Source organism: Talpa europaea, assembly GCF_964194135.1.
Source record: "Talpa europaea genome assembly, chromosome: X".
Lineage (NCBI taxonomy): Eukaryota > Metazoa > Chordata > Mammalia > Eulipotyphla > Talpidae > Talpa > Talpa europaea.
The window spans coordinates 49,130,529-49,141,433 of NC_140081.1; the positions used below are offsets into that span (position 1 = coordinate 49,130,529).

General features: G+C 46.2%; 1 pseudogene across 1 annotated transcript; it reads right to left on the reverse strand.

The window, feature by feature from the left end:
- Nucleotides 1-2,575: 2,575 nt before the first annotated feature.
- Nucleotides 2,576-10,357, reverse strand: LOC311187564 (TIP41-like protein; annotated as a pseudogene). Its single transcript has 3 exons — nt 10,337-10,357; nt 3,927-4,046; nt 2,576-3,186 (listed from the first exon to the last, which is right to left on the reverse strand). The product of its transcript is annotated as a TIP41-like protein (transcript).
- Nucleotides 10,358-10,905: the final 548 nt, after the last annotated feature.

Here is a 10,905-nt window from a genome sequence, read left to right on the forward strand (position 1 = left end):
GTTGTTGAGTTGTGTGAGTTCTTTGTAGATCTTCGATATCAGTCCCTTATCAGTTGTATGGTGTGCAAGTATGGTGTGCAAGACACCCATTCAACGGGGTGTCTCTTCATTTTGGTTATTGTCTCTTCCATGCCTTTTGATTGGGTTCTGGAAGGTTATTCTCTCCTTGTGATCTGTGATGACATATTGCCTTGATGTGTCAAAGCACCATGTGTAATATTTTTCTACCTGCTCATTTTACTGCTTTTGATATCCCTATTTTTTGAAACATGACTGTAGCAGTAGCGTAGATTTTCAGTAGTTATACTTTTCCAGCAGCAGATGGCATGTTTCTTAATTTTTTCACTCTTCCCAGCTTTCATATACATACGACAACTATTTTTATACATATATATAGATATTAAAACATGTATGGGGAAAAAGACAGCTGAGTACAAAATTTACACTTTCCTGTCCTAAGGGAAAGCATTAACTATAGTTATAGTTAATATATAGTCAACATGCCATGTGTTTTCTCAAAGCCAACAAAATCCTGATTTTCTTACTTCCTAGGTGATGCAGCGGAAGGCAAACAAATACCAAAACTAGTTGTGACCATATTTACCTAATAAAATTAGCTAGATAACAATACTACAGAGTTTGAGCAATGATGAATATACAATTATATTTGCTCTGCTAAAATGTATCTTTAGGCTAATACCAGAAGATCTTTGCTAATACTTTCAATTAAATATTCTTATCTAATGATTTATCCAGTAAATGGAAATATGAACAGCATTTATTTCAAATCATAAAAATGGGGGTGATTTTTCCCCTTACCCTGTAAAAAGTTATTTTAAAAAATCCAGTTCCAGTAATTCCATACTTGGTGCTCTCTAACCACCTTCCACTTTATGAAGACTGTTCAGAAAGGCAGAAAAGAATATAAAATGTTTAAAGGGTCATTATCAAAATAACTAAATGGAGTTTAAATTTACTTTTGAATATATTCTGTACTACCCCCATTACGTACTAATTACATTTTCTATAATATTAAAAGCATGAATCTTAATAAAACAGAAAAACTGACTTATATTAAGATTTATTTATTTATGCATACAAGAGCTGGGGTGTAGGTCAGAGGTGTGGGGGGTGAGGGGATTCACCAGAAACAGAGTGGGAGCAGAACAGGCAGACTGAGGGGAGCAGTGGGCAAGACAGGAGAGGTCTGCTGCGCCATATGGGTCACTTCCTGCCTGGGGATCGAACTCGTGCCGCAGTGGCTGCAGATTGTTTAATAGTGCTGAGACTTAACCCCTTGCACCACCAGGAAGGCCCTCACTTATATTTTAAAATCAGGCCCCCTCCTCCTGCACAGCTCTCTGTCAAATATTTTAAGTAGAAAATTCATCTGCTTGTTTTAAGGGTTGATGTAATATTTCCTAAAACAATCTATAGTAACTCTTCAAATTTTTTAGGACCAATTCCAGATTCAATATTAAGTGAATTTATTCACCCGGAGCTTGCACAGAAGATGGAAATAAAAAACGTCAGTACAAGTAGAACTACACATAAGAAAAAGCACCTAATGATGGAGAAAAGACATCCAGACGTCCTACCTGTCAGTGCAAACCATGTTCATGTGTTTCCACGAACGTAACATCTTAAGTTCTCGGAAAAACTAAGTGTTCTATATCTAAGATTTTCTTTGAACCACAAAAACCCGTTTAAATTTAGGGGAGAAATATTTTTATTTAATTTGTAGGGGAAGATCAGATCATTCAAGTATGAGATCGATTCCTGGGAGGCAAGTGATGACTCTCCCGCAGTGGAATAAACCTTCAAGAGCTCCAGGTGGGCCTCCCCTGGTGGCGCAGCAGTTGAGCGCTGGGCTGCAAAGCTGCCCGCAGCCTCTGCAGCGCTGGTTCGATCCCCGGCTGCCAGGGCGAGGGTCCCACATGGCGCGACAGACCTCTCCTGCCGTGCCCGCTGCTCCCCTCAGCAGTGTATTTCGTTAGTCTGCCTGTTCTGTTCCCCGCTCTGGCTCTGGTGGATTCTCTCAACCTCCCGCGCTTCTGACTGTACCCAGTGCTTATATAAATAAATCTTTAAAAAAAAAAAAAAGGAGCTCCAGGTGAGAGCGCGGGGCAGCAGCACACATGAGCAGGCCGCCTATGAAACTCACACGGTTTCGCCATTCAGAGATTTCAGTTCATCTCCCCACAGGTAGGAGGGAGATTACGCCCACTATGGAGGAGACATGTGCACATCTCTACTGGTGAGTTCCCACTTTGTGGCAATTTAGAAATCCTAATTTAACTCCAGTAACTATAAAAAAGGAATATACATTGGAAGATATGGTACGAGCTGCACTTGAAAGGAACCTGCCTGCAACAATTGTTTATTCTTTAAGGCTCCAGAAAATCTGCACACAGACAGGACAATTAATTCTCATAATAAAAATATCCCCTCAAAATAGCCAGAGTCTCCAGTCAGACTCCACGTGAGTAGATGTTGTATCACATTCTATTCACGCAGGATTAGAATCAATTCTTTCAGGAAATAATACCTTCTTACAAACTGCTTCCTTTGTCCATCAATACTGCCATATCTCATGAGGTTCCTTGAAGAATAAAGGTGAAACATGCATCAGATTAGCAATTTTGCTCCCTCATGATGCATATTCTCGTAACACATATGTCTTGTCGGTCTCATGGTAAAGTCTGGTGTCATTTATTCTGATAAGCACCCTATCGATTCTCAATAAAAACTGCAACATTAGGAAAAGCTAATGGCATTACTCTAATTTTCACACATAAATTTCATCTTCAAACAGGAGAAGTTCTTCAAAAATCTTAATCTGTCCTTTGTTTTCCGATTTCTCTGTATCTATATGATCTGTTGTAGGCACAACATTTAACGTAAGTGACTTTCCAAGTAACGTTCCCTTAAAATGTCTTGTATAGGTCTAATCGTATGGCTTAATAACCTCTTCGGAGTGTTCACCCTCCTTCCTGCTTCCCTGCCATTCTTCAGCACAGGCTACTTTAAGCATTCCTTGGTAGTTGTTTACACATCTTAATGCATCTCTAGCATTGAACTCAATCCCAAAGCCAGAGCAATGCTGGATTCTTAAGACATTGTCTCCAAGCATCATTTCAGGAAGAGATGGATGTGCAATTCATTGGCTAATTTTTTAAGTACAATCTAATATATTTGGTTCTTTTTTGCAGTAAATTTTGTAAAAAGGAAATGCACAAATTCAAATTGTGTTCCAGTAAGTTCTGACAAATGAATGGTATCAAAACAGAAAACAGAACTGTCACCCCTGCAAGTTCTCACATGATCCTTCCCAACTTCCACTCCTACTCTGACAGAGGAACCACTGATCTGAACTTTTTGCATAATAGATTAGTTTCTGTGTACATGCACATATTTATATTCCCCAAATTGTTGACTTTTAAGTTGAAGCAGTAACTTTTCATATCAGAGTAGTGTTAGCCTCAAAAATGTCTTTGCAAGTATTCCTTATTCTTCACATTTTTAAGGAGTTTGAGAAGAATGGTATTAGTTTGTCTTTGAATGTTTGGTAGAACTCAACAGTGAGAGCCCCGTGTGTGAGAGACCTGTGGGGAGGCTGACAATGGCAGCCATTATCTTGATTTGTACTTCAATTTTGCTCCTTTCATCCCAGATTTGCCTGGCACCTTTCACCCACTTTCCTATGGGTCCCCCACAGAAGGTACCTTAGACTTGGGCAAGCTTTGGGGGCCTCAACGGCCCCACTTTGAGCCAACCCTATTTGGCTGGACATTTACCCATGAGGGAATGGGTAACATTGGCATTTTATTCAGAATATTCTCCTCTTTCTTCTCTGTGCACACTAATCCTATTAAAGTTCTTTCACATTAGGCATGCTTCATCTTTGTGCACATGGATAGCCAAACCTCTTTAGAGCTTGCAGCCTTGGGGTTCCCACGGTACACCTCGATCACATGTGCTAACATTATGAGGTGACTTTTGGTGATGCACTTCAGGACGGCAGGATGGTTGCTGGGAGAACCAACCTTGTGATTAAAGGGAAGGAATGTGCAGTCCCAGTCCCAGACCTCCAGGGAGAAGAAGGGCTGGAGGTTGAGTTCCTTGTCAGTGGCCAATAATTTAAAGAGTCGTGCCTAAGCAATAAAGCTCTTGAAGGCCAAAATGGAGGGAATTCAGAGAGCTTCCAGCACGGTGAACTTGTGGAAATGTGGGGAGAATGGAGTGCCCAGAGATGCCATGAAAGTTCGTGCCCTTTCCCCAGGCCTTGCCCCATGTGTCTCTTCCATGCAGCTGTTATGGGGTTACAATCAGTGATAGAGTGAATCAACTTATTTCCCAGTTTCTGTGAGCTCCTCAGGCAAATTCATCCAAGCTGAGGAGGGGCTCTGAGGACCTCGGATCTATAGCCAGTCAGTCAGAAACCCAGGGCTGGTGACCTGTGCTAAAGGGGAGAACAGTCTTGGGAGGCTGAACCCTTTACCTGTGGAATCTGATGTTATATCTAGGTAGACAGAAATTAAGAATTAACTTGTCAGAATTAAGAATGTCAGAATTAGGGCCTCCCCGGTGGTGCAGCGGTTGAGCGCTGGGTTGCGAAGCTCCCTGCAGCCTCTGCAGCGCCGGTTCGATCCCCGGCTGCTCTCCAGCCACCGGAGGAGGTCCCACATGGCGCGCAGACCTCTCCTGCCGCCCGCTGCTCCCCTCAGCAGTGTACTTGGGTCCTTCTGCCTGCTCTGCTCCCCGCTCTGGTTCTGGTGAATTCTCTCACCCTCCCGCCCTTCTGACTGTACCCAGTGCTTGTATAAATAAATAAATAAATAAATCTTTAAAAAAAAAAAAAAAAAGAATGTCAGAATTAAGCAGAACTGAGTTGAAGACTCAGCTACCCTGCTGGTGCTTGTTGGAGTGGGAAAGCATCCACAATCCTTGCAAATGTCTGCAGGGCATGTATATAGTCAGTGAGATCCATTCTCTTTCCTTTGGAGCCAAAATCTTAGAATGGGGAAGATAGCAAGAATCCCAGGCAGGGACACCTTAGAGCAGCACAGTAGGTCTCAATTAAAGCAGCACCATAGCTGGATTCCAGTCCTGCGCAGAGCACAAATTTACCTCAGTCTGTTGGATCCACATTTGAACCCTTGCTTTCCATCACCCTCTTTTTGTTTTGGTTTGCCGTGACAAAGTTAACAGTCATAAAATAGATATTAAAAGCAAGGTAACAATGAGAAAATAGAGGATGCAATAGTGCTTTGGTAGTTTCCACATAGTAGTGTAACCGGTTGCTGAAGCCAAAAGACTGTTAACTGGTGAGAATAGATTGCCCTGGGGAAAATGCCAAAAAAGTATGGAATTTTAGGGTAGGGCAACGGATAAGAGATATAAGCGAAGGTAGAAGGGGGGGCACGGATTTATTCAGTCTTCAGAATTTCAGCCGTTTTCGGATCTTCAGCATTTGGGGTCAGCAGGGTGCACCTATCTTCCAGAAGATTTTGCGTGCCTTTGAAGATGGAAGCCACCAGCAGCCAATCTCGGAGAGGGAAAGTATGGAGGCTTTGCAAGGATGCGGGCGATTAAAACTATTCCGGGCTTTGTTGCTGTCATGGCCTGGCAGAGAAGGCAAAGACCCGGAGCCGGGCGCCTCGCTGAGATGCGTGAATGTGGATGTTTCTCAGGCCATTCACCAGTTGCAGCTGCGGTTTTAAGTGTCGCTTGCCTGGCACCCCTGCAACTCTGGGAGCGTCTCCTGCTGCTTGTTATGTTGTCTTCCTGAGTCAAAACCTGGCATGGAATCTGGCTGCTGTGTTCCAAGTGGAAAAGGCAAAAAGACGCCATCTCAGACACATGGCCTAGTGTTCGGGTGAGGAGCGCTGCGTCCCTCAATGGCAAAAAGACGCCACCTTAGACACACGGCCTCCTGTTCGGAGAGGAGCGCTGCATCCTTAAGGCAAAAGGACGCCATCTTAGACACATGGCCTACTGCTTGGGTGAGGAGCACCACTTCCTCAGTGGCGAAAGACGCCATCTTATATACATGGCCTACTGTTGGAGAGAGGACGCCGTGTCCTCAGTGGCAAAAAGACGCCATTTCAGACACATGAGCTACTGTTCGGGAGAAGAGCGCTGCGTCCTCAGTGGCAAAAATGCGCCTGCTTAGACAAATGCCCTACTGTTCGGGAGAGGAGCACCGCATCCATCAGTGGCAAAAAGACGCCATCTTACACACATGGGCTACTGTTCAGGACAGGGGAGCCCCCTCACTCAGTGGCAAAAAGACGCCATCTAAGACACATGGCCTGCTGTTTGGGAGAGGAGCACCGTGTCCTCAGTGGCACAAATACGCCATCTGAGACACAGGGCCTGCTGTTTGGGAGAGGAGCGCTTTGTCCTCAGTGCCAAAAAGACACCCTCTTAGACACATGGTCTACTGTTCGGGATAGGAGCACCACGTCCTCAGTGGCAAAAAGACGCCATCTAGACACATGGTCTACTGTTCAGGAGAGGAGTGCCGCGTTAAGTGGCAAAAAGATGCCATCTTAGAAACATGGCCTACTGTTCAGGAGAGGAGCACCATGACCTCAGTGGCAAAAAGACACCATCTTAGACACATGGCCTATTGTTTGGAAGAGGAGAGCCCCCTTCCTCAGTGGCAAGAGATGCCATCTAAGACATATGGCCTGCTGTTTGGGAGAGGAGCACCGCATCCCTCAGTGGCAAAAAGACGCCATATTAGACAGAAGGCCTGCTGTTAGGGAGAGGAGCGCCGCGCCCCTCAGTGGCATAAATACACCATCTTAGACACAGACCCTTTTGTTTGGGAGAGGAGCGCTGCATCCTCAGAGCCAAAAAGACACCCTCTTAGACACATGGTCTACTGTTCGGGAGAGGAGCACCACGTCCTCTGAGGCAAAATGAAGCCATTTTACAGACATGGCCTACTGATCGGTAGAGGATGCCGTGTCCTCAGTGGCAAAAAGACGCCATATCAGACAATTGAGCTGCTGTACGAGAGAGGAGTGCTACGTTCCTCAGTGGCAAAAGGATGCCATCTTAGACACATGGCCTTCTGTTCGGGAGAAGAGCGACAGGTCCTCAGCAGCAAAAAGACGCCATCTTAAACACATAGCATATTCTTCCAGAGAGGAGCACCGAGTCCCTCAGTGGGAAAAAGACACCACTTTAGACTTAAGGCCTACTGTTTGGGAGAGGAGCACCATGTCATCAGTGACAAAAAGATACAATCTTAGACACATGGCATATTCTTCCAGAGAGGAACACCACCTTCCTCTCTGGCAAAAAAGACGTCATCTTAGACCCATGGCCTACCGTTCGGACGAGGAGTGCCTCATCCTCAGCGGCAAAAAGTCGCCATCTTAGACAAATGCCCTACTCTTTGGGAGAGAGGCGCCATGTCCTCAGTGGCAAAAACATGCCATCTCAGACACAGGACCTACTATTCGGGAGAGGAGCGCCAGTCCCTCAGTGGCAAAAAGACGCCATCTTAGACACACAACATACTCTTCTGGAAAAGAACGCCGCATCCCTCAGTAGCAAAAGACTCCATCTTAGACTCATGTCCCACTGTTCGGGAGGAAGCGCTGCGTCCTCAGTGGCAAAAAGATGCCATCTTAGACACAGGGTCTACTGTTCAGGAGAGGAGAGCTGCGTCCCTCACTGGCAAAAAGATGCCATCTTAGACACATGGCCTACTGTTCGGGCAGAGAGACTGCGTCGCTCAGTGGCAAAAAAACGCCATCTTAGACACATGGCATACTTTTCAGAAGAAGAGTGCCTCGTCCCTCAGTGGCAAAATGACGCCATCTTAGACACATGGCCTCCTGTTCGGGAGAGGAGCTCTGCGTCCTCAGTGCCAAAAGGATACCCTCTTAGACACATGGTGTACTGTTTGGGAAAGGAGAACTGCATACTCAGTGGCAAAAAGATGCCATCTAAGACATATGGCCTGCTGTTCTGGAGAGGAGCACCGCGTCGTCAGTGGCAAAGAGATGCCATCTTAGACACAGGGCCTGCTGTTCGGGAGAGGAGTGCTTAGTCCTCAGTGTCAAAAAGACATTCTCTTGGACACATGGTCTACTGTTAGGGAGAGGAGCGCCAGTCCTCAGTGGCAAAAAGACGCCATCTGGACACATGGTCTACTGTTCGGGAGAGGATGAGCCGCATCCTCAGTGGCAAAAATATGCCATCTTAGACACATGGCCTACTGTTTGGGAGAGGAGCACCATGACCTCAGTGGCAAAAAGACGCCATCTTACACACATAGCCTACTCTTCGGGAGAGGAGAGGGGTGTCCTCAGTGGCATAAAGACGCCATTTTAGAGACATGGCCTACTTTTCAGGAGAGGAGCAGCACATGCCTCAGTGGCAAAGAGACGCCATCTTACACATGGACCACTGTTTGGGAGAGGAGCGCCACGTCCTCAGTGGCAAAAAGATGCCATAGTAGACAAATGCCCTACTGTTCAGGCGAGGAGAGGCATGTCCTCAGTGGCAAAAAGACGCCATCTTAGACACATAGCCTACTGATCAGGAGAGGAGCCCAGCATGGCCAGTGGCAAAATGAAGCCATCTTAGAGACATGGCCTACTGTCAGGAAAGAAGTACCGCGAGCTCAGTGGCAAAAAGACGCCATCTTAGACACAGGGCCTCCTGTTTGGAAGAGGAGCGTCGGGTCCCTCAGTGGCAAAAAGACGACATCTGAGACAATGAGCTACTGTTCGGGAGAGGATTGCCACATTCTCAGTGGCAAAAAGACGCCATCTCAAATACAAGGCCTACTATTCAGAGAGGAGCGCTGCGTCCTCAGTGTCAAAAAGGCGCCATCTTAGACACATGGCCTACTGTTCAGAGAGGAGCGCCGTGTCCTCTGGCAAAAAGATGCCATCTTAAACATATGGCCTACTGTTCATTAGAGGACACCATGTCCTTAAGGCAAAAAGACGCGATCTTTGACACATGGCCTACTGCTTGGGAGTGGAGCGCCACGTCCTCAGTGGCAAAAAGATGCCATCTTAGACATGTGGCCTACTCTTCGGGAGAGGAGCACCGGGTCCTCAGTGCCAAAAAGTTACCATGTTATGGATGGCGCTGGAAGGGATCATGCTCAGCGAAATAAGCCAAAAAGAAAAAGAAAAATACCGGATGGTCTCACTCATAGCAGGAATCTAGAAAACTTAAATAAGGGACCAGGAAAATGAATAACTATAAGAAAGTGAAAATCAAAATCAACAAAAAACTATGAACCAGAGACACTTTTAGGGGGGCGGGGCGGGAGGGGAGGGATTGGGGTCAGAATGGGGGGGCTGCAATTGTATGGGGAATATAACAATAAAATTTATTATCTTAAAAATAAATAAATAAATAAATAAAAATGATATATCTGCAATAAAGATATCCAAATATATAAAAAAAAAAAAGTTACCATGTTAGACACATGGCCTAACAATAGGGCGAAGAGCACTGCGACCTCAGTGGCAAAAAGACACCATCTTAGACAAATGGCCTGCTGTTCGTGAGAGGAGCACCGCGTCCTCACTGGCAAAGAGACACCATCTTAGACAGAGGGCCTGCTGTTCTGGAGAGGAGCTCCGCACCACTCAGTGGTAAAATACGCCATCTGAGACACAGGGCCTACTGTCAGGGAGAGGAGCGCCGCGTCCTCAGTGGCAAAAAGACGCCATCTTAGACACATGGCTTACTGTTCGGGAGAGGAGCACCGCGTCCTCAGTGGCAAAAAGACGCCATCTTAGACACATGGCCTACTGTTTGGGAAATGAGCACTGCGTCCTCAGTGGCAAAAAGACGCCATATTAGGGCCTCCCCGGTGGCGCAGTGGTTGAGCGCTGGGTTGCGAAGCTGCCCGCGGCATCTGCGGCGCCGGTTCGATCCCCGGTTACTCCCCGGCCACCGGAGGAGGGTCCCACATGGCGCGCAGACCTCTCCTGCCGCCCGCTGCTCCCCTCAGCAGTGTACTTCAGTCCTTCTGCCTGCTCTGCTACCCGCTCTGGCTCTGGTGAATTCTCTCACCCTCCCGTGCTTCTGACTGTACCCAGTGCTTGTATAAACAAAACAAACAAACAAACAAACAAACAAATAAATAAATAAAACATGCCTCCATTAAAAAAAAAATTAAAAAAAAAAAAAAAAGACGCCATATTAGACACATGGCCTACTGTTCGGGAGAGGAGCACTGGGTCCTCAGTGGAAAAAAGACGCCATCACAGACACATGAGCTACTGTTCGGGAGAAGAGCACCGCATCCTCAGTGGCAAAAAGATGCCATCTTAGATACATGGCCTACTGTTCGGGTGAGGAGCGCCATGTCCTCAGTGGCAAAAAGACACCATCTTAGACAAATGCCCTACTGTTTGGGAGAGGAGTGCAGTGTCCTCAGTGGCAAAAAGTCGCCATCTTAGACCCATGGCTTACTGTTCGGGAGAGGATCGCCGTGTCCTCATTGGCAAAGACGCCATCTTAGATCCATGGCCTACTGTTCTGGAGAGGAGTGCCGGGTCCTCAGTGGCAAAGACACCATCTTATACACGTGGCCTACTATTCGGGAAAGGAGTGCCGCGTCCTCAGTAGCAAAAAGACACCATCTTAGACACATGGCCTATTGTTTAGGACAAAAATTCTGCATCCTGGGAGGCAGGAAATCGCCTTTTTAACTGTTTTTCTACAGGACTGAGAAACACTGGACACAGCTTTAGGTTAAGTAAGGACCATTATTGGCCTCAGTAACTCTTTGGTTTTCCCTGGTTTTTTAAATAAATCCTTTTGTTGTTCGCTGAGCCTGAGTAGTCTTGCAATTGTGCACGCAGGTAAAAAAAAAACTCAGACAGTGACCAGTAAACTATTTGGGCAGCGTCC